The 23,401-nt window shown below is 42.2% G+C and overlaps 12 non-coding genes across 12 annotated transcripts; all 12 read left to right on the top strand.

The window, feature by feature from the left end:
* The first annotated feature begins 66 nt into the window (after positions 1–66).
* On the top strand, positions 67–185 carry LOC139972257 (5S ribosomal RNA). The gene has a single exon (XR_011794692.1). It is a non-coding gene; the product is annotated as a 5S ribosomal RNA (ribosomal RNA).
* Positions 186–918: 733 nt separating this feature from the next.
* Positions 919–1,037, top strand: LOC139972246 (5S ribosomal RNA). The gene has a single exon (XR_011794681.1). It is a non-coding gene; the product is annotated as a 5S ribosomal RNA (ribosomal RNA).
* A 734-nt stretch (positions 1,038–1,771) lies between these two features.
* LOC139972235 (5S ribosomal RNA) lies at positions 1,772–1,890 on the top strand. Its single transcript, XR_011794670.1, has one exon. It is a non-coding gene; the product is annotated as a 5S ribosomal RNA (ribosomal RNA).
* Positions 1,891–2,622: 732 nt separating this feature from the next.
* Positions 2,623–2,741, top strand: LOC139972223 (5S ribosomal RNA). The gene has a single exon (XR_011794659.1). It is a non-coding gene; the product is annotated as a 5S ribosomal RNA (ribosomal RNA).
* A 733-nt stretch (positions 2,742–3,474) lies between these two features.
* Positions 3,475–3,593, top strand: LOC139972212 (5S ribosomal RNA). The gene has a single exon (XR_011794648.1). It is a non-coding gene; the product is annotated as a 5S ribosomal RNA (ribosomal RNA).
* Positions 3,594–4,327: 734 nt separating this feature from the next.
* LOC139972201 (5S ribosomal RNA) lies at positions 4,328–4,446 on the top strand. Its single transcript, XR_011794637.1, has one exon. It is a non-coding gene; the product is annotated as a 5S ribosomal RNA (ribosomal RNA).
* A 734-nt stretch (positions 4,447–5,180) lies between these two features.
* On the top strand, positions 5,181–5,299 carry LOC139972189 (5S ribosomal RNA). Its single transcript, XR_011794626.1, has one exon. It is a non-coding gene; the product is annotated as a 5S ribosomal RNA (ribosomal RNA).
* Positions 5,300–6,031: 732 nt separating this feature from the next.
* Positions 6,032–6,150, top strand: LOC139972664 (5S ribosomal RNA). The gene has a single exon (XR_011795072.1). It is a non-coding gene; the product is annotated as a 5S ribosomal RNA (ribosomal RNA).
* A 735-nt stretch (positions 6,151–6,885) lies between these two features.
* Positions 6,886–7,004, top strand: LOC139972544 (5S ribosomal RNA). Its single transcript, XR_011794954.1, has one exon. It is a non-coding gene; the product is annotated as a 5S ribosomal RNA (ribosomal RNA).
* A 732-nt stretch (positions 7,005–7,736) lies between these two features.
* Positions 7,737–7,855, top strand: LOC139972422 (5S ribosomal RNA). The gene has a single exon (XR_011794843.1). It is a non-coding gene; the product is annotated as a 5S ribosomal RNA (ribosomal RNA).
* A 733-nt stretch (positions 7,856–8,588) lies between these two features.
* Positions 8,589–8,707, top strand: LOC139972299 (5S ribosomal RNA). Its single transcript, XR_011794731.1, has one exon. It is a non-coding gene; the product is annotated as a 5S ribosomal RNA (ribosomal RNA).
* Positions 8,708–9,443: 736 nt separating this feature from the next.
* LOC139972182 (5S ribosomal RNA) lies at positions 9,444–9,562 on the top strand. The gene has a single exon (XR_011794620.1). It is a non-coding gene; the product is annotated as a 5S ribosomal RNA (ribosomal RNA).
* Positions 9,563–23,401: the final 13,839 nt, after the last annotated feature.

The following is a 23,401-nucleotide window of genomic DNA, read 5'->3' as shown; positions in this document are numbered from 1 at the left end:
ATTCAACTTTGCAAAATAAGTCTCGGGGCGGGCGGGTATAAAAAGCTTAAATTTCATCTTTCTAATGTCTACGACCATATCACGTTGAATATACCGGTTCTCGTCCGATCACCGAAGTCAAGCAGCGTCGAGCCTAGTCAGTACTTGGATGGGTGACCGCCTGGGAATACTAGGTGCCGTAGACTTTTTCATTTTTCCTCACCCACAACCGCACCCCTTTCTTTCTTTATTTCTTTGTCACTATTGTTTTATCCTGTCATTGTTATGAAAAGTTTTTCCCCCTCCCAAACCCCCCCCCCCCCACCACCACCACCGTTGAAGACATTGACTTGCCATGATATACCACTATTGTTGTGTCCTGTCATTGCAATCACAAGTTTTTCTCCAGCTCCCTTTAATTCGAGACAAGTGTATCATTAGGGCTATATATCATTCCGCATGCATGCACGCTGCACGAGTGTTCTCCCTCAGGAAAAGTGCCGAAAAGAAACAGGAGAACATCTTTCTTGATATGTTCTCAAACAAAATCTCTCGTTTTTTGTGGCTTGGATGTCGGAGTACACAAAGGGAAGTAAATGTGATGCAGAAATTAGGTCGATTGAGGCAATTTTAGACCACTTTAGGCTTCCCATGAGCAGCGTACGAACACTATGTTAAGAGGTTTGTTCACAAGTCGGACGAACGTAGCTAGCTTCAGACTCTCAGTACGGTGAGTGTGCGTGCGTGCGTCAGTCATCGGGGCAATCATATCCGGGCGTATATGCTACCATATAGCTTCTCAAGTCATATAACACAATGTACATTGTTTAGTTTAATGGGATAAGTAACCATATAGGTGGTCTAGAGTTGAATATTCAACTTTGCAAAATAAGTCTCGGGGCGGGCGGGTATAAAAAGCTTAAATTTCATCTTTCTAATGTCTACGACCATATCACGTTGAATATACCGGTTCTCGTCCGATCACCGAAGTCAAGCAGCGTCGAGCCTAGTCAGTACTTGGATGGGTGACCGCCTGGGAATACTAGGTGCCGTAGACTTTTTCATTTTTCCTCACCCACAACCGCACCCCTTTCTTTCTTTATTTCTTTGTCACTATTGTTTTATCCTGTCATTGTTATGAAAAGTTTTTCCCCCTCCCAAACCCCCCCCCCCCCCACCACCACCACCGTTGAAGACATTGACTTGCCATGATATACCACTATTGTTGTGTCCTGTCATTGCAATCACAAGTTTTTCTCCAGCTCCCTTTAATTCGAGACAAGTGTATCATTAGGGCTATATATCATTCCGCATGCATGCACGCTGCACGAGTGTTCTCCCTCAGGAAAAGTGCCGAAAAGAAACAGGAGAACATCTTTCTTGATATGTTCTCAAACAAAATCTCTCGTTTTTTGTGGCTTGGATGTCGGAGTACACAAAGGGAAGTAAATGTGATGCAGAAATTAGGTCGATTGAGGCAATTTTAGACCACTTTAGGCTTCCCATGAGCAGCGTACGAACACTATGTTAAGAGGTTTGTTCACAAGTCGGACGAACGTAGCTAGCTTCAGACTCTCAGTACGGTGAGTGTGCGTGCGTGCGTCAGTCATCGGGGCAATCATATCCGGGCGTATATGCTACCATATAGCTTCTCAAGTCATATAACACAATGTACATTGTTTAGTTTAATGGGATAAGTAACCATATAGGTGGTCTAGAGTTGAATATTCAACTTTGCAAAATAAGTCTCGGGGCGGGCGGGTATAAAAAGCTTAAATTTCATCTTTCTAATGTCTACGACCATATCACGTTGAATATACCGGTTCTCGTCCGATCACCGAAGTCAAGCAGCGTCGAGCCTAGTCAGTACTTGGATGGGTGACCGCCTGGGAATACTAGGTGCCGTAGACTTTTTCATTTTTCCTCACCCACAACCGCACCCCTTTCTTTCTTTATTTCTTTGTCACTATTGTTTTATCCTGTCATTGTTATGAAAAGTTTTTCCCCCTCCCAAACCCCCCCCCCCCACCACCACCACCGTTGAAGACATTGACTTGCCATGATATACCACTATTGTTGTGTCCTGTCATTGCAATCACAAGTTTTTCTCCAGCTCCCTTTAATTCGAGACAAGTGTATCATTAGGGCTATATATCATTCCGCATGCATGCACGCTGCACGAGTGTTCTCCCTCAGGAAAAGTGCCGAAAAGAAACAGGAGAACATCTTTCTTGATATGTTCTCAAACAAAATCTCTCGTTTTTTGTGGCTTGGATGTCGGAGTACACAAAGGGAAGTAAATGTGATGCAGAAATTAGGTCGATTGAGGCAATTTTAGACCACTTTAGGCTTCCCATGAGCAGCGTACGAACACTATGTTAAGAGGTTTGTTCACAAGTCGGACGAACGTAGCTAGCTTCAGACTCTCAGTACGGTGAGTGTGCGTGCGTGCGTCAGTCATCGGGGCAATCATATCCGGGCGTATATGCTACCATATAGCTTCTCAAGTCATATAACACAATGTACATTGTTTAGTTTAATGGGATAAGTAACCATATAGGTGGTCTAGAGTTGAATATTCAACTTTGCAAAATAAGTCTCGGGGCGGGCGGGTATAAAAAGCTTAAATTTCATCTTTCTAATGTCTACGACCATATCACGTTGAATATACCGGTTCTCGTCCGATCACCGAAGTCAAGCAGCGTCGAGCCTAGTCAGTACTTGGATGGGTGACCGCCTGGGAATACTAGGTGCCGTAGACTTTTTCATTTTTCCTCACCCACAACCGCACCCCTTTCTTTCTTTATTTCTTTGTCACTATTGTTTTATCCTGTCATTGTTATGAAAAGTTTTTCCCCCTCCCAACCCCCCCCCCCCCCACCACCACCACCGTTGAAGACATTGACTTGCCATGATATACCACTATTGTTGTGTCCTGTCATTGCAATCACAAGTTTTTCTCCAGCTCCCTTTAATTCGAGACAAGTGTATCATTAGGGCTATATATCATTCCGCATGCATGCACGCTGCACGAGTGTTCTCCCTCAGGAAAAGTGCCGAAAAGAAACAGGAGAACATCTTTCTTGATATGTTCTCAAACAAAATCTCTCGTTTTTTGTGGCTTGGATGTCGGAGTACACAAAGGGAAGTAAATGTGATGCAGAAATTAGGTCGATTGAGGCAATTTTAGACCACTTTAGGCTTCCCATGAGCAGCGTACGAACACTATGTTAAGAGGTTTGTTCACAAGTCGGACGAACGTAGCTAGCTTCAGACTCTCAGTACGGTGAGTGTGCGTGCGTGCGTCAGTCATCGGGGCAATCATATCCGGGCGTATATGCTACCATATAGCTTCTCAAGTCATATAACACAATGTACATTGTTTAGTTTAATGGGATAAGTAACCATATAGGTGGTCTAGAGTTGAATATTCAACTTTGCAAAATAAGTCTCGGGGCGGGCGGGTATAAAAAGCTTAAATTTCATCTTTCTAATGTCTACGACCATATCACGTTGAATATACCGGTTCTCGTCCGATCACCGAAGTCAAGCAGCGTCGAGCCTAGTCAGTACTTGGATGGGTGACCGCCTGGGAATACTAGGTGCCGTAGACTTTTTCATTTTTCCTCACCCACAACCGCACCCCTTTCTTTCTTTATTTCTTTGTCACTATTGTTTTATCCTGTCATTGTTATGAAAAGTTTTTCCCCCTCCCAAACCCCCCCCCCCCCCACCACCACCACCGTTGAAGACATTGACTTGCCATGATATACCACTATTGTTGTGTCCTGTCATTGCAATCACAAGTTTTTCTCCAGCTCCCTTTAATTCGAGACAAGTGTATCATTAGGGCTATATATCATTCCGCATGCATGCACGCTGCACGAGTGTTCTCCCTCAGGAAAAGTGCCGAAAAGAAACAGGAGAACATCTTTCTTGATATGTTCTCAAACAAAATCTCTCGTTTTTTGTGGCTTGGATGTCGGAGTACACAAAGGGAAGTAAATGTGATGCAGAAATTAGGTCGATTGAGGCAATTTTAGACCACTTTAGGCTTCCCATGAGCAGCGTACGAACACTATGTTAAGAGGTTTGTTCACAAGTCGGACGAACGTAGCTAGCTTCAGACTCTCAGTACGGTGAGTGTGCGTGCGTGCGTCAGTCATCGGGGCAATCATATCCGGGCGTATATGCTACCATATAGCTTCTCAAGTCATATAACACAATGTACATTGTTTAGTTTAATGGGATAAGTAACCATATAGGTGGTCTAGAGTTGAATATTCAACTTTGCAAAATAAGTCTCGGGGCGGGCGGGTATAAAAAGCTTAAATTTCATCTTTCTAATGTCTACGACCATATCACGTTGAATATACCGGTTCTCGTCCGATCACCGAAGTCAAGCAGCGTCGAGCCTAGTCAGTACTTGGATGGGTGACCGCCTGGGAATACTAGGTGCCGTAGACTTTTTCATTTTTCCTCACCCACAACCGCACCCCTTTCTTTCTTTATTTCTTTGTCACTATTGTTTTATCCTGTCATTGTTATGAAAAGTTTTTCCCCCTCCCAAACCCCCCCCCCCCCCACCACCACCACCGTTGAAGACATTGACTTGCCATGATATACCACTATTGTTGTGTCCTGTCATTGCAATCACAAGTTTTTCTCCAGCTCCCTTTAATTCGAGACAAGTGTATCATTAGGGCTATATATCATTCCGCATGCATGCACGCTGCACGAGTGTTCTCCCTCAGGAAAAGTGCCGAAAAGAAACAGGAGAACATCTTTCTTGATATGTTCTCAAACAAAATCTCTCGTTTTTTGTGGCTTGGATGTCGGAGTACACAAAGGGAAGTAAATGTGATGCAGAAATTAGGTCGATTGAGGCAATTTTAGACCACTTTAGGCTTCCCATGAGCAGCGTACGAACACTATGTTAAGAGGTTTGTTCACAAGTCGGACGAACGTAGCTAGCTTCAGACTCTCAGTACGGTGAGTGTGCGTGCGTGCGTCAGTCATCGGGGCAATCATATCCGGGCGTATATGCTACCATATAGCTTCTCAAGTCATATAACACAATGTACATTGTTTAGTTTAATGGGATAAGTAACCATATAGGTGGTCTAGAGTTGAATATTCAACTTTGCAAAATAAGTCTCGGGGCGGGCGGGTATAAAAAGCTTAAATTTCATCTTTCTAATGTCTACGACCATATCACGTTGAATATACCGGTTCTCGTCCGATCACCGAAGTCAAGCAGCGTCGAGCCTAGTCAGTACTTGGATGGGTGACCGCCTGGGAATACTAGGTGCCGTAGACTTTTTCATTTTTCCTCACCCACAACCGCACCCCTTTCTTTCTTTATTTCTTTGTCACTATTGTTTTATCCTGTCATTGTTATGAAAAGTTTTTCCCCCTCCCAAACCCCCCCCCCCCACCACCACCACCGTTGAAGACATTGACTTGCCATGATATACCACTATTGTTGTGTCCTGTCATTGCAATCACAAGTTTTTCTCCAGCTCCCTTTAATTCGAGACAAGTGTATCATTAGGGCTATATATCATTCCGCATGCATGCACGCTGCACGAGTGTTCTCCCTCAGGAAAAGTGCCGAAAAGAAACAGGAGAACATCTTTCTTGATATGTTCTCAAACAAAATCTCTCGTTTTTTGTGGCTTGGATGTCGGAGTACACAAAGGGAAGTAAATGTGATGCAGAAATTAGGTCGATTGAGGCAATTTTAGACCACTTTAGGCTTCCCATGAGCAGCGTACGAACACTATGTTAAGAGGTTTGTTCACAAGTCGGACGAACGTAGCTAGCTTCAGACTCTCAGTACGGTGAGTGTGCGTGCGTGCGTCAGTCATCGGGGCAATCATATCCGGGCGTATATGCTACCATATAGCTTCTCAAGTCATATAACACAATGTACATTGTTTAGTTTAATGGGATAAGTAACCATATAGGTGGTCTAGAGTTGAATATTCAACTTTGCAAAATAAGTCTCGGGGCGGGCGGGTATAAAAAGCTTAAATTTCATCTTTCTAATGTCTACGACCATATCACGTTGAATATACCGGTTCTCGTCCGATCACCGAAGTCAAGCAGCGTCGAGCCTAGTCAGTACTTGGATGGGTGACCGCCTGGGAATACTAGGTGCCGTAGACTTTTTCATTTTTCCTCACCCACAACCGCACCCCTTTCTTTCTTTATTTCTTTGTCACTATTGTTTTATCCTGTCATTGTTATGAAAAGTTTTTCCCCCTCCCAAACCCCCCCCCCCCCCCACCACCACCACCGTTGAAGACATTGACTTGCCATGATATACCACTATTGTTGTGTCCTGTCATTGCAATCACAAGTTTTTCTCCAGCTCCCTTTAATTCGAGACAAGTGTATCATTAGGGCTATATATCATTCCGCATGCATGCACGCTGCACGAGTGTTCTCCCTCAGGAAAAGTGCCGAAAAGAAACAGGAGAACATCTTTCTTGATATGTTCTCAAACAAAATCTCTCGTTTTTTGTGGCTTGGATGTCGGAGTACACAAAGGGAAGTAAATGTGATGCAGAAATTAGGTCGATTGAGGCAATTTTAGACCACTTTAGGCTTCCCATGAGCAGCGTACGAACACTATGTTAAGAGGTTTGTTCACAAGTCGGACGAACGTAGCTAGCTTCAGACTCTCAGTACGGTGAGTGTGCGTGCGTGCGTCAGTCATCGGGGCAATCATATCCGGGCGTATATGCTACCATATAGCTTCTCAAGTCATATAACACAATGTACATTGTTTAGTTTAATGGGATAAGTAACCATATAGGTGGTCTAGAGTTGAATATTCAACTTTGCAAAATAAGTCTCGGGGCGGGCGGGTATAAAAAGCTTAAATTTCATCTTTCTAATGTCTACGACCATATCACGTTGAATATACCGGTTCTCGTCCGATCACCGAAGTCAAGCAGCGTCGAGCCTAGTCAGTACTTGGATGGGTGACCGCCTGGGAATACTAGGTGCCGTAGACTTTTTCATTTTTCCTCACCCACAACCGCACCCCTTTCTTTCTTTATTTCTTTGTCACTATTGTTTTATCCTGTCATTGTTATGAAAAGTTTTTCCCCCTCCCAAACCCCCCCCCCCCACCACCACCACCGTTGAAGACATTGACTTGCCATGATATACCACTATTGTTGTGTCCTGTCATTGCAATCACAAGTTTTTCTCCAGCTCCCTTTAATTCGAGACAAGTGTATCATTAGGGCTATATATCATTCCGCATGCATGCACGCTGCACGAGTGTTCTCCCTCAGGAAAAGTGCCGAAAAGAAACAGGAGAACATCTTTCTTGATATGTTCTCAAACAAAATCTCTCGTTTTTTGTGGCTTGGATGTCGGAGTACACAAAGGGAAGTAAATGTGATGCAGAAATTAGGTCGATTGAGGCAATTTTAGACCACTTTAGGCTTCCCATGAGCAGCGTACGAACACTATGTTAAGAGGTTTGTTCACAAGTCGGACGAACGTAGCTAGCTTCAGACTCTCAGTACGGTGAGTGTGCGTGCGTGCGTCAGTCATCGGGGCAATCATATCCGGGCGTATATGCTACCATATAGCTTCTCAAGTCATATAACACAATGTACATTGTTTAGTTTAATGGGATAAGTAACCATATAGGTGGTCTAGAGTTGAATATTCAACTTTGCAAAATAAGTCTCGGGGCGGGCGGGTATAAAAAGCTTAAATTTCATCTTTCTAATGTCTACGACCATATCACGTTGAATATACCGGTTCTCGTCCGATCACCGAAGTCAAGCAGCGTCGAGCCTAGTCAGTACTTGGATGGGTGACCGCCTGGGAATACTAGGTGCCGTAGACTTTTTCATTTTTCCTCACCCACAACCGCACCCCTTTCTTTCTTTATTTCTTTGTCACTATTGTTTTATCCTGTCATTGTTATGAAAAGTTTTTCCCCCTCCCAAACCCCCCCCCCCCCACCACCACCACCGTTGAAGACATTGACTTGCCATGATATACCACTATTGTTGTGTCCTGTCATTGCAATCACAAGTTTTTCTCCAGCTCCCTTTAATTCGAGACAAGTGTATCATTAGGGCTATATATCATTCCGCATGCATGCACGCTGCACGAGTGTTCTCCCTCAGGAAAAGTGCCGAAAAGAAACAGGAGAACATCTTTCTTGATATGTTCTCAAACAAAATCTCTCGTTTTTTGTGGCTTGGATGTCGGAGTACACAAAGGGAAGTAAATGTGATGCAGAAATTAGGTCGATTGAGGCAATTTTAGACCACTTTAGGCTTCCCATGAGCAGCGTACGAACACTATGTTAAGAGGTTTGTTCACAAGTCGGACGAACGTAGCTAGCTTCAGACTCTCAGTACGGTGAGTGTGCGTGCGTGCGTCAGTCATCGGGGCAATCATATCCGGGCGTATATGCTACCATATAGCTTCTCAAGTCATATAACACAATGTACATTGTTTAGTTTAATGGGATAAGTAACCATATAGGTGGTCTAGAGTTGAATATTCAACTTTGCAAAATAAGTCTCGGGGCGGGCGGGTATAAAAAGCTTAAATTTCATCTTTCTAATGTCTACGACCATATCACGTTGAATATACCGGTTCTCGTCCGATCACCGAAGTCAAGCAGCGTCGAGCCTAGTCAGTACTTGGATGGGTGACCGCCTGGGAATACTAGGTGCCGTAGACTTTTTCATTTTTCCTCACCCACAACCGCACCCCTTTCTTTCTTTATTTCTTTGTCACTATTGTTTTATCCTGTCATTGTTATGAAAAGTTTTTCCCCCTCCCAAACCCCCCCCCCCCCCCCACCACCACCACCGTTGAAGACATTGACTTGCCATGATATACCACTATTGTTGTGTCCTGTCATTGCAATCACAAGTTTTTCTCCAGCTCCCTTTAATTCGAGACAAGTGTATCATTAGGGCTATATATCATTCCGCATGCATGCACGCTGCACGAGTGTTCTCCCTCAGGAAAAGTGCCGAAAAGAAACAGGAGAACATCTTTCTTGATATGTTCTCAAACAAAATCTCTCGTTTTTTGTGGCTTGGATGTCGGAGTACACAAAGGGAAGTAAATGTGATGCAGAAATTAGGTCGATTGAGGCAATTTTAGACCACTTTAGGCTTCCCATGAGCAGCGTACGAACACTATGTTAAGAGGTTTGTTCACAAGTCGGACGAACGTAGCTAGCTTCAGACTCTCAGTACGGTGAGTGTGCGTGCGTGCGTCAGTCATCGGGGCAATCATATCCGGGCGTATATGCTACCATATAGCTTCTCAAGTCATATAACACAATGTACATTGTTTAGTTTAATGGGATAAGTAACCATATAGGTGGTCTAGAGTTGAATATTCAACTTTGCAAAATAAGTCTCGGGGCGGGCGGGTATAAAAAGCTTAAATTTCATCTTTCTAATGTCTACGACCATATCACGTTGAATATACCGGTTCTCGTCCGATCACCGAAGTCAAGCAGCGTCGAGCCTAGTCAGTACTTGGATGGGTGACCGCCTGGGAATACTAGGTGCCGTAGACTTTTTCATTTTTCCTCACCCACAACCGCACCCCTTTCTTTCTTTATTTCTTTGTCACTATTGTTTTATCCTGTCATTGTTATGAAAAGTTTTTCCCCCTCCCTATCCCCCCCCCCCACCACCACCACCGTTGAAGACATTGACTTGCCATGATATACCACTATTGTTGTGTCCTGTCATTGCAATCACAAGTTTTTCTCCAGCTCCCTTTAATTCGAGACAAGTGTATCATTAGGGCTATATATCATTCCGCATGCATGCACGCTGCACGAGTGTTCTCCCTCAGGAAAAGTGCCGAAAAGAAACAGGAGAACATCTTTCTTGATATGTTCTCAAACAAAATCTCTCGTTTTTTGTGGCTTGGATGTCGGAGTACACAAAGGGAAGTAAATGTGATGCAGAAATTAGGTCGATTGAGGCAATTTTAGACCACTTTAGGCTTCCCATGAGCAGCGTACGAACACTATGTTAAGAGGTTTGTTCACAAGTCGGACGAACGTAGCTAGCTTCAGACTCTCAGTACGGTGAGTGTGCGTGCGTGCGTCAGTCATCGGGGCAATCATATCCGGGCGTATATGCTACCATATAGCTTCTCAAGTCATATAACACAATGTACATTGTTTAGTTTAATGGGATAAGTAACCATATAGGTGGTCTAGAGTTGAATATTCAACTTTGCAAAATAAGTCTCGGGGCGGGCGGGTATAAAAAGCTTAAATTTCATCTTTCTAATGTCTACGACCATATCACGTTGAATATACCGGTTCTCGTCGTTCTCGTGTTTGTTCGTATTTTTTACCCCTCTCCTTCCGTTCTTTTTCGAAACCGTGGCCATCGGCTGATGTGTTTGTGATCAGCGGACATTTTAGTTGTTCTATTTAGGATTTTTGGTGAATAATTTGTGTTTTGACTGCATTTTTCGTGTCACTCCGCTGCGTCTCCGACGCACGCGGTCTTCACCTCAACGAGCATGGATTCCGCGAAATCCACTACCGCTGTTCAAAGCAGCACACAGAAACGCTGTGCGGTTATGAAAAACAACAGTGTACGTATCACCGATAATAAATTTGAAGCCCGTGATGTCCTTCGCGCGCTATCTGATGACATTGGGAAAGAAAACATTCTCGGTTGTGTGAATTCCAACGGGCAATGGATCGTAACACTTAAGGAAACGACAGATGTAGAGCTTCTACAGGAGGCTGGCGTACTGATTGATGGTGTAGGATACGAAGTACGAGGGGTAACAAGGAACCTACTCACTGTGAGTTTGTTTGGGGTACCAGTTTTCATAGATGACGACGAACTGTCAGATAAGCTTAGAGAATTTGGGTGCATACTCAAGAGCGCATGGACCCACAAAACCTATGAGGACTTTCCCAATGTAGAGAACGGGATAAGATATATCAGGTTAGAACTCCCGTCCAACGCAAAGAGCCTTCCGTACTCCATTTTCATATCTGGAGTCCATCTTCGATTGAAGCATAACGGACAATCCCGGGTATGCAACATTTGCCTTAGCTCGGACCATATCATGAGAGAGTGTAAGCAATATACTTGCAAAGAATGCGGTATGCAGGGTCACAGCGAAAGTAAATGCCCGCGGGTGAAATGTTACAGGTGCCAGCAATTCGGGCACAAAAGTTTCGACTGCCCTACTACTCCCCCTACACCCAAAGAAGACAACAATACCTCAGAAATGGAAACAAATGATTCGGCCTGCGCAGAACAAGATAATACAACAATCCAAGATATCCCGGACAACCCCCAGCCACGTGAAACGATCGAAACAGACAAACAGACCCCAGCAGAAAACGAAAACAAACCAAGCCGAAAGATTAATAGCTCCCAACCGAAACCGAGAAATAATGAAACCACAGACCCAGCGACACAGAACACAGAGAAAGAAGACAACTCAACCTCGCAGAAACGGAACCTCTCTAGTGATGACGATTGGACTGTCCAAACGAGGAAAATGAAAAACAACAAAAAGAAAGCCGACCCTACACCCAACCTAGCCAAAGCACGTAATTTTCAACCTCGCCAGCCATCACTAGACCAGCATTAACGATGTATTTTTCACTCACTGTTATAATGTTTTTACTCGCCTGCCTAAATTGCAACGGACTGATCAATCAGGATAAAAGAAGAGGGTTATTCTCTCACGTTTCTAAAAACAAATTTGACCTTGTTTTATTACAAGAAACCTTTTGGGACCAGTCAATTCATGACCAGGCCAAACTTGAATGGGATGGCGATATTTTATCTTCCTTCTATTCTCCCTCGAGACGAAGGGGAACGAGTTGTTTAATTAGGAAGGGTAGCGATATCGATGTACACCACTTCGAACCGGATATAAACGGTCGCTTTTTAAAATTAAGTATTACTGTGGATGGACAGTCTTTTACAGTTTTTAACATCTATGCTCCAAACACGCCGAGCGAACGAAAACAATTCCTAGAAGATATTTCAAGAAAACTCCGCAACGTGCCTGAACCAATTATTCTAGCGGGAGACTTCAATACCGTTCTTAATACTTACGTGGATAAATACCCAACAACACCTAACCCGGACTCTTCTCGAAAATCTCTGAAACTTATTATGACGGAATACGAGCTTGTCGATATTTGGAGAGAGCGCCACCCTTCTTTAATCCAATTTACAAGAACAGCCAGCAACCACAAAACCGCTTCCAGGATTGATAGATTTCTTTTAAACAAACAGCTAGTTCGCTACGTCAAATCATGCTCCATCTCTCGCTATCCCGATTCTGATCACGACATGGTTGAACTTAAACTTGACTTTACCCTTTTTCCTAGGGGCCCCGGTGTATGGATCTTTAATAACTCCATACTCGAGGACACATCCTTCTGTTCGGAAATAAGAGATCTCATCGAGCGAGAAAAACAGAAGACTTGTTACGACAATAATATCCTCCAGTGGTATGACGTTTTGAAAGATTCACTAAAAAGGACTGCAATCCAATTTACCAAGGTCAAAAGCAGACTCTCGCGTACACATCAAAGAAAACTAAGGAAACAAATCAACCACGAAAGGGCGAAAGCGCAAAAATATCAAGACTACGACACTACAAGGCTACGGAATTTAGAATTTCAGCTAGACGAGACGACCCGCGCAGATATCAGAGGAGCCGCGCTTAGATCGAGAATCAAGTGGTTCGAAGAAGGAGAACGTTCGTCAAAATTTTTCCTCAATTTAGAAAAATCTCGACAAAGCAAAAAAGTAATGCGCCAGATTCTCACCGACGAGGGCGCGATCATTAACGATCAAGACGATATTATCCACGAACAGGCCAGATTTTACAAAATGCTGTACACCGCAGAACCGTCAGTGAGTATTCAGAGGGAGGTATTACTTAGCCAGCTTTCTAAAACGTTGTCCGAACCTGATTCTCAGTCATGTGAGGGGGACATTTCGGCTACAGAACTCCAAAAATCACTTTTTGATATGGAGTCGAGTAAAAGCCCTGGTTTAGACGGACTCACTGTTGAGTTTTATAAGGAATTTTGGGATGTATTGGGGGAGGTTTTTCTCAAACTGACGAAAGAAATTTACAAAACACATGAAATGTGTAATTCTATGAAAACAGGCCTAATTACTTTGATACCCAAGAAAGGGGATTTGAGGAAACTTAAGAATTGGAGACCGATTAGTCTTTTGAACACAGACTACAAAATAATCACAAAGGCTCTGGCCAATAGAATCTCTAGGGTTATCAATTGCCTTGTCTCTAGTGACCAGACCTGTTGTGTTCCCGGCAGAGATATTGCCGACAATGTTCTGGCTATGAGAAATATTATTAATTATGTTAACGAAAACAAACTGGAGGGCTATGTTCTTAAAATTGATCAATTAAAAGCCTTCGATCGTGTAAACCATGAATATCTTATTAATGTTTTACAAAGGATGGGTTTCGGTACTACTTTAATTAACTGGGTTAAAATCCTTTACAACGATATTCAAGGCTGTATTAAACACAATGGTTATATTTCAGATGCTTTTCATATTCAGAGAGGGGTTCGCCAGGGTTGTCCAATTTCTGCTATTTTATATGTATTATCTGCTGAACCATTTCATGACGCTATCTACAAAAGTAAGAGTATAGTTGGTATTAAGTTTATGCATCATGAAGCTAAAATGTTTCAACATGCAGATGATACCACTTTCTTTCTCTCTGATACTTCTAGTGTTAAGTCCGTACAAAATGTTATTAACCTGTATGAAGGCGCCTCTGGCTCTAAGTGTAATGTAGAGAAAACCGAGTTACTAGTGCTCGGAAAGGGCAAAGTACGAAAAGACGAGTTCAACTTTCCTATTAGGAACGATTTTATAGAAGTGCTTGGTGTTTGTATCGGCAATGATAAGGATGCTCTTGAAAGAGAAAACTGGAAAACCAAGACTGCCTCTTGTTGCAATGTTCTCAAGAGGTGGAAAGGGCGGAACCTCTCCTTTAAAGGCAGAGCTCTTGTTGTAAATTCTCTAGTTGTCTCAAGACTGACATATCTTGCTACTATTATTCCGGTCCCTAAATGGGTAGGAGACTCTTTGAAAGAAAGTGTTATCGAATTTATGTGGGGAGGTAAGAAACCTTGCATATCCTACAATGTTCTACTTCAACCTGTAGACAAAGGTGGCCTTAACCTTTGTGACATTTTTCTAAAAAGAGACGCTTTACGTATGAAGTACATCTGTAAACTACTTAGCAACAGTATCAATCCGATGTTAAAAAGTTTAATGCTCTATTTTCTGAATCATTATGAATATATGAAACTAGGTTTACACGTGTTCCGTATTTTACCTCATAGCAATTCTATGAGAAAACTTTTACCGTATTATTATGAGATGTTGAGTGCCTGGAAAAAGCTAACCGATAAAAAGTTATGCCCACCAGTGAACAGGGATGAAATTCTTATGCAACCGCTGTTCCATAATCCATTTATTATAAATGACACTTACGATACCCTCTTTAACAGAGATTTCATTGAAGGTGGTATTATTTTTGTAGGCGATCTTATGTATGAAATGATCCCAAGACGGCTTCCCGCAGAGGGTATCCACGAAGCCATTACTATGGCCAACCCAAATTGTAAACTTAATATTGATGACGTACATGATTACGTCACATCTATTTTGAAGGCTTTCCCAAAAGATTGGCTTGAACAAATCTATTCGGGCGATAAAATTGTTAGTCAAAATGACAATGAGTCACTTTCACTCACTCTCTCTTGTGGTGATACCACGCTAGATGCATCCACCGTTAGTGTCAGGAATGCAACTGATCTCCTAAGGGAGGCCGTCTCAACAATCCCAAAAGGAGAAATACACTGGAAACACGTTTTTAACGATATCTCTTTTGAACATAGGTGGACCAATGTCTACAAAGGTCTAAAAGCTTTTCACGATAGTGACCTAGATTTCCGCCTTCTTCATAATATTTTATTCTGTAACGATAAGTTGTATCTTTTTAAGCTAGTTGACTCTCCTTTATGTACCTTATGTAAGAACCATAATGAAACTGTCTTGCATCTTTTTGTCGATTGCAAAACCGTAAATCTTCTCTGGAGAGATATTATCAAGAAGCTTCAGAAAATCTGTAAAATCAACAACAATGATAAATGGAGGCAAATAACAATCTTAGGTATGGAACTCAATTATAAGAGGAATGAGACAATCTCGATTGATTTTATTCTAAACACTTTCAAAAAAGTTGTTTGGACCACTCGTGTTAGCCTCCTGAACGGGGAAAAGCACATTAATATTCAAAACTTCTTTCATAATTCACTACGAAAGAAAATCGATTTCTTATTCCACTATTTTGTAAAGAAAAAAGAAATTTCTACATTTTGGGAGTTGTTTACTCAAGGTGACGTCATTCTCAATCCTCTTGAAGATGGCTCCTACGAGTACAAGTTTGACAGTTAATTTTCTCTTGCCTTCCCCAATCTAGGATTACTCTTTTATTGTTGTGCATGATTGTATCGATAGTGTTGTATTATTGTTATAGTTTTATATATATTCTCTTTCTTTATTTCTTGTAACCATGTTAATATCTGTACATTCAATCGGAGAACCAGTGGGTTTTTCCGTCAATAAAAAAAAAAAAAAAAAAAAAACCGGTTCTCGTCCGATCACCGAAGTCAAGCAGCGTCGAGCCTAGTCAGTACTTGGATGGGTGACCGCCTGGGAATACTAGGTGCCGTAGACTTTTTCATTTTTCCTCACCCACAACCGCACCCCTTTCTTTCTTTATTTCTTTGTCACTATTGTTTTATCCTGTCATTGTTATGAAAAGTTTTTCCCCCTCCCAAACCCCCCCCCCCACCACCACCACCGTTGAAGACATTGACTTGCCATGATATACCACTATTGTTGTGTCCTGTCATTGCAATCACAAGTTTTTCTCCAGCTCCCTTTAATTCGAGACAAGTGTATCATTAGGGCTATATATCATTCCGCATGCATGCACGCTGCACGAGTGTTCTCCCTCAGGAAAAGTGCCGAAAAGAAACAGGAGAACATCTTTCTTGATATGTTCTCAAACAAAATCTCTCGTTTTTTGTGGCTTGGATGTCGGAGTACACAAAGGGAAGTAAATGTGATGCAGAAATTAGGTCGATTGAGGCAATTTTAGACCACTTTAGGCTTCCCATGAGCAGCGTACGAACACTATGTTAAGAGGTTTGTTCACAAGTCGGACGAACGTAGCTAGCTTCAGACTCTCAGTACGGTGAGTGTGCGTGCGTGCGTCAGTCATCGGGGCAATCATATCCGGGCGTATATGCTACCATATAGCTTCTCAAGTCATATAACACAATGTACATTGTTTAGTTTAATGGGATAAGTAACCATATAGGTGGTCTAGAGTTGAATATTCAACTTTGCAAAATAAGTCTCGGGGCGGGCGGGTATAAAAAGCTTAAATTTCATCTTTCTAATGTCTACGACCATATCACGTTGAATATACCGGTTCTCGTAGACGTGTTTTTCTGTGCTCTCGATTTTTCACTGTTTTGGCCGTTCTGAGCCGTTTTTTCTACTTCAAAAAGTGTCTGTCAGGATTGCAACTATGTTCTGACCGTTGTGGACTACTTGTTTATTCATTTACCTGGAAAACCTTTCTATTCAGACAAGTTGAAAAAATAACGTTTATCGCCTGCCTCTTTGGTAGCGGTAGGAACAATGGCTGACCCCGCCTCACGTGTGAGAGCGGGCAGCGATGGTACCGGTGTGTACAGTGAGTTACGAGAGAACAGTGTGAAGATCGTCGACCACACGTTTAGCGCACTAGACGTGCTGGGTGCCGCAGTGGAGGACATTGGAGTAGAAAATATTCTTGGTTGTGTTAAGGTAGGAGGAGAGTGGGTGCTAACCATTAAGTCGAAGAGTGACGCAGAATTACTGCAGAATACGGGTCTTGTAATCGCTGGGAAACCGTGTGATGTTAGAGGAGTCACCAAGAGCTTGATTACAGTGAGTTTATTTGGCGTTCCTGCTTTCATTTCTGATGAGGAACTCTCGGAAAAGTTAGTGGCTTACGGTTGCGCCATGAAAAGTGAATGGACACATAAAACTTATGAGGAACATCCTACGGTCGAAAATGGGATTCGCTACGCCCGTATTGAACTCCCATCGAACAAGAAGAGTCTGCCGTACTCAATTTTGGTTTCCGGCAGCCACCTGAGATTAAAGCATAACGGACAAACTCGTGTGTGTAATTTATGTCTGGGGGAAAACCATTTGATGAGAGAATGTGCACAATACGTTTGCAAGGAGTGTAACCAGCAAGGACACTCTGAAAACAAGTGTCCCAAAGTGAAATGTTACAAATGCCAAGGACGTGGACATAAAAGTTTTCACTGTGAAGCAAAAGACAGCGATGCGACAAAGATGGAGGAGGGGTCGCAAAACGATCACTCTGTGAACCCTCAGACTACCGACGCCGTTCCTGACCCCCCGCCCTGTACTGACCCTACTGAATCTGTAGAACCGGAGTCTACAAATACTGAAAAAAACGTTAAGCAAAAGCAGTCCTACACAACCAGAAGAGAAAGAAGAAACAAGTACGAGCAGCCCCATAAATACCACAGCAGAAGTCGATACAGTAAGCGAGACGGGTAAACGAGGGAGAGAGTCGAGTGGAGAAGAATTATCGGTGAATGAGACCACATGGCAGGTGGTCAGAACGAAGCAAAACAAAAAGAAGTTTGTGCCCAATACAAGTACGGCAAGATTGTTCACACCTGCGAACCGATAATGTATTACTGTCTAATTGGACTTATACTTATGATCAAGCTCGCCACACTCAATTGTAATGGCTTGGTCGGTAGAGAAAAAAGGACAGATTTATTTGCATTGTTAAGAAAGAACAATTATGATTTAACGCTCCTTCAAGAAACGTTTTGGGACGACGATATTTCTAAAGCGGCAAATCTCGATTGGGAAGGGGAAATCTTGTTTTCTAATTTCCCTGACGCAAGAAGAAGAGGCACTGCCTCCTTATTTAGACATAATAGTGATTTCGATGTTATTTCCCATACAACTCCTTACAAAGGGAGGACACAAGTTCTGGAGATAGATATTGATGGCAAGATAATTAGTGTAATTAATATATATGCGCCGTGCAATGTGCCGGCGGAGCGTAAAGCTTTCTTTTCGGATTTAGACAGAATTATTACCTCCTGTCACGGACCTGTTGTGCTCACCGGGGATTTTAACAATGTAATTAACCCATACCAAGACAGGTTTCCACCCGGCCCTCGACCGGACTCTTCAAGAAAAGTCCTTAAAGATCTCATGGACAAATTTAATTTGATTGATGTATGGAGGGATAAACATCCCTCGAAAATTCAGTTTACGCGTACATCTAGTAACATGTCTTCGGGATCCAGGATTGACAGATTTTTAATTAGTAAAGAACTTTTACCGCACGTAGTTAAATGCGAAATTTCGCATTACCCAGCGTCAGACCACGATATTGTGGAGTTATACCTTGACCTTACTCTAATTCCTAGAGGTCCGGGTACATGGATTTTCAACAATTCCTTTTTAGAAGACGATACTTTTTGCCAAGGAATCAGACAATTTATTTTGGACAGTTGGTTAAATACGTCGCATTCTGACTCTACAGCACTTAAATTATGGTATGACAACCTTAAAAAGGAGATTAGAATTAGGAGTGCTACATTCGGCAAACGCCAAAAATCGAGGCGTGAAAAAGAGAAAAAGCTGCTGCTGAAGAAGATAAATTACGAACAAATTAAAGCTCACAAATTTGGTGATTACGACACCACAAGGCTTCTCGAACTGCGTAGCCGTCTTAATGTTTTACTGCGGCACGAAATTAACGGGGCAGCTATTCGTTCCAAGGTACTGTGGTATGAGGAAGGTGAGAAGTCGACGAAATTCTTTCTAAACCTAGAGACCTCGAGACAAAAAAAGAAAGTAATGAGATCGGTTCTTACGGACAGAGGTGAAATCGTCACGGATCAAGAATTAATTCTTCGTGAGCAGGCCTTATTTTATAAAAATCTTTATTCGCTCGAACACACTCAGGAAAATATTCAGCGTGAATTTTTGCACCATTTGGACAAAACTCTTTCGGAAGAGGAAATCAAGTTGTGTGAAGAAGAGATCACCTTAGAGGAACTTTCTAATGCCCTCGTTGCAATGAAAACTAATAAAAGCCCTGGACTTGATGGGCTGACTGTTGAATTTTTTAAACATTTTTGGGATGTGCTTGGACCTATTCTTATTCGTATTTGTAGCGCTATTTTTGAATCAAACGAGATGTGCGATTCCATGAAAACAGGTATGATTTCTCTTATTCCCAAAAAAGGGGACCTTAGGAAACTTTCAAATTGGAGACCAATTAGCCTCCTAAATATTGATTATAAAATCATTACGAAAGCTTTAGCTAACAGAATTTCAAAAGTTATAAGTTCAATTGTTTCTAGTGACCAGACCTGTTGCATTCCTGGAAGAGACATTGCTGATAATATTATGGTTATTCGTAATATTATCCGTTACGTAAATCAAACAAATTGTGACGGTTTACTCCTCAAAATTGATCAATTAAAGGCCTTCGATAGGGTTGATCACCAGTATTTGTTTAATGTCTTGAAGAAAGTAGGTTTCGGCCAGTATTTTCGTAACTGGGTTGCAATTTTGTACACAGATATCAACAGTCATATTAAGCATAACGGTTACTTGTCTAATATCTTTGAAATCAAAAGAGGTGTGAGGCAAGGGTGCCCTATTTCGGCACTGTTGTATGTAATTAGTGCAGAACCGTTCCGCGAAGCAATTTATAAGAACAACCATATTTCGGGTATCAAATTTCTCCATTTTGAGCCTCGCATGTTTCAGCATGCTGACGATACCACTTTTATGCTAGCCAATACCGAAAGCATTGATCACGTCTTCCAAACTATCAAAAATTATGAAAGAGCATCAGGATCTAAATGTAATTACGATAAAACTGAGTTGCTCCTAATTGGCAAATCCAAAAATCTCAAAATGACTTATCCATTCCCCGTGAGATATGATTACCTAACGGTACTTGGGGTTGCGGTAGGGAATGACGACCGCATTGTCGAAAGAGAAAATTGGGAAGAACTTAGTGCTAAGCGCGGAACGGTTCTGAAGCGCTGGAAGGGGCGCAAATTGTCCTTCAAAGGCAAAACGCTTGTTGTAAACGCCCTGGTGGCGTCACGTTTTATTTATATGGCGACCGTTGTCTGTGTACCAGATTGGGTTTGTACTGATTATCGTAAGAATGTTATTGATTTTTTTTGGGGTCATGGAAAACACCTCATTAGTTACGATGTGTTAACGCTCCCCGTTGAGAAAGGGGGACTCAATCTTTTTGACCTCAAACAGAGAAGAGATGCACTCAGATTAAAAATTATTGGCAAAATTCAAAGAAACGAAATCAATGAAATGTTGAAAGCTTTACTTGTTTATAACTTTAACCAGTATGAAAACATGAACATGGGGCTGCAAGTTTTGAAAATGTTACCGGACTTTAAGTCATTACGTAAATTACCAGGTTATGTCCGGGAAATGTTACTTGCTTGGCGAAAGCTGACCGAGGACAGACTCCGCCCACCTGACAACAGGGAGGAAATTCTGTCCCAACCCCTCTTTCATAATCACCTTCTACGGGATTCGAAAGGTAAAATGTTTCTTGATAAGTCTTTCATTTCGGGGGGAATTCTCTGTGTAAGGGACCTTATGTACGAAATATTGCCGAGAAGAATGCCTAGTGAGGCAATTCATGAGCTCATTTTGCTAAGTGATCCGGATAATTCGATGACCATTGACGAAGTGAGAGAATTAACCGACAAACTGTGCAAAGCACTCCCCGATCACTGGCTCCCGACAATTCTAGAAAGCGACACCCTTGTTGCCATTGACAACGAGGAGAGCTTTCAGTTGGATTTTCAAGGCGAGAGAGAAAATTACTGGGTTAGTTCAACCACACTTAACACAAAAAGCGCGATTCAACTGTTTCACCAACGCGCTACCGTCAAACCCATTGGAGAAGTGTACTGGTTAAAGATCTACCCAGAGCTCGATTTTAACAAAATTTGGAAGAGTGTGTACTCGGGTTTTAAGTTGTTTAGTGATGCCGACATAGATTTTAAGATCAGACACAATGTTCTTTTTACGAATCATAAGATGTATGTGTGTAAAATGATTGATTCACCTCTTTGTACATTTTGTAAGTCCGAGGTAGAAACCACTTCCCACCTCTTTCTAGATTGTAATATAACCTATCCTGTTTGGAGACGACTTATAGATAAGCTTTCACGTGTCAACGCCTCACACGACGTCCAGCGATGGAGGAAGGTCACTCTCTTCGGAGACTGTGAACCAGAAACAAACAAATCGGCGAACAAACAAAGTAACCTCTTGTTTGATTTTCTCCTCAATTGCTACAAAAACGTTGTCTGGAATAGCAGAGTGAGTGTCATAAATCTTGAGCGTCCTGTCGATTTGGAAAGATTCTTTCACAACTCAGTGCAGCAGAAACTCAAGATTGTTTACAATTCCTTGAGAAGCAAAAATAAGATTGACAGATTTTGGGAAACGTTCAGTCAAAATGACATTCCGACGTCGTGTGAGGCAGACAATGACTCCTATGTATATACATTAGACCAGTGAACTTTTCTTTTTAACTTTGTTTTTGACTTGCTTAACTTGATGTTTATCTCTTTTCAGTTTGATCATAATATTTAATTTTTGTACTTGTAAAGTTTATGGGTAACCAGTGGGTTACCGTCAAATAAAAAAAAAAAAAAAAAAAAAAAAAAAAAAAAAAAAAAACCGGTTCTCGTCCGATCACCGAAGTCAAGCAGCGTCGAGCCTAGTCAGTACTTGGATGGGTGACCGCCTGGGAATACTAGGTGCCGTAGACTTTTTCATTTTTCCTCACCCACAACCGCACCCCTTTCTTTCTTTATTTCTTTGTCACTATTGTTTTATCCTGTCATTGTTATGAAAAGTTTTTCCCCCTCCCTATCCCCCCCCCCCACCACCACCACCGTTGAAGACATTGACTTGCCATGATATACCACTATTGTTGTGTCCTGTCATTGCAATCACAAGTTTTTCTCCAGCTCCCTTTAATTCGAGACAAGTGTATCATTAGGGCTATATATCATTCCGCATGCATGCACGCTGCACGAGTGTTCTCCCTCAGGAAAAGTGCCGAAAAGAAACAGGAGAACATCTTTCTTGATATGTTCTCAAACAAAATCTCTCGTTTTTTGTGGCTTGGATGTCGGAGTACACAAAGGGAAGTAAATGTGATGCAGAAATTAGGTCGATTGAGGCAATTTTAGACCACTTTAGGCTTCCCATGAGCAGCGTACGAACACTATGTTAAGAGGTTTGTTCACAAGTCGGACGAACGTAGCTAGCTTCAGACTCTCAGTACGGTGAGTGTGCGTGCGTGCGTCAGTCATCGGGGCAATCATATCCGGGCGTATATGCTACCATATAGCTTCTCAAGTCATATAACACAATGTACATTGTTTAGTTTAATGGGATAAGTAACCATATAGGTGGTCTAGAGTTGAATATTCAACTTTGCAAAATAAGTCTCGGGGCGGGCGGGTATAAAAAGCTTAAATTTCATCTTTCTAATGTCTACGACCATATCACGTTGAATATACCGGTTCTCGTCGTTCACGTGTTTGTTCGTATTTTTTACCCCTTTCCTTCCGTTCTTTTTCGGAACCGTGGCCATCGGCTGATGTGTTTGTGATCAGCGGACATTTTAGTTGTTCTATTTAGGATTTTTGGTGAATAATTTGTGTTTTGACTGCATTTTTCGTGTCACTCCGCTGCGTCTCCGACGCACGCGGTCTTCACCTCAACGAGCATGGATTCCGCGAAATCCACTACCGCTGTTCAAAGCAGCACACAGAAACGCTGTGCGGTTATGAAAAACAACAGTGTACGTATCACCGATAATAAATTTGAAGCCCGTGATGTCCTTCGCGCGCTATCTGATGACATTGGGAAAGAAAACATTCTCGGTTGTGTGAATTCCAACGGGCAATGGATCGTAACACTTAAGGAAACGACAGATGTAGAGCTTCTACAGGAGGCTGGCGTACTGATTGATGGTGTAGGATACGAAGTACGAGGGGTAACAAGGAACCTACTCACTGTGAGTTTGTTTGGGGTACCAGTTTTCATAGATGACGACGAACTGTCAGATAAGCTTAGAGAATTTGGGTGCATACTCAAGAGCGCATGGACCCACAAAACCTATGAGGACTTTCCCAATGTAGAGAACGGGATAAGATATATTA

Source organism: Apostichopus japonicus, chromosome 8, assembly GCF_037975245.1.
Source record: "Apostichopus japonicus isolate 1M-3 chromosome 8, ASM3797524v1, whole genome shotgun sequence".
Classification (NCBI taxonomy): Eukaryota; Metazoa; Echinodermata; class Holothuroidea; order Aspidochirotida; family Stichopodidae; genus Apostichopus; species Apostichopus japonicus.
This window is presented reverse-complemented; position numbering and strand designations above follow the sequence as displayed.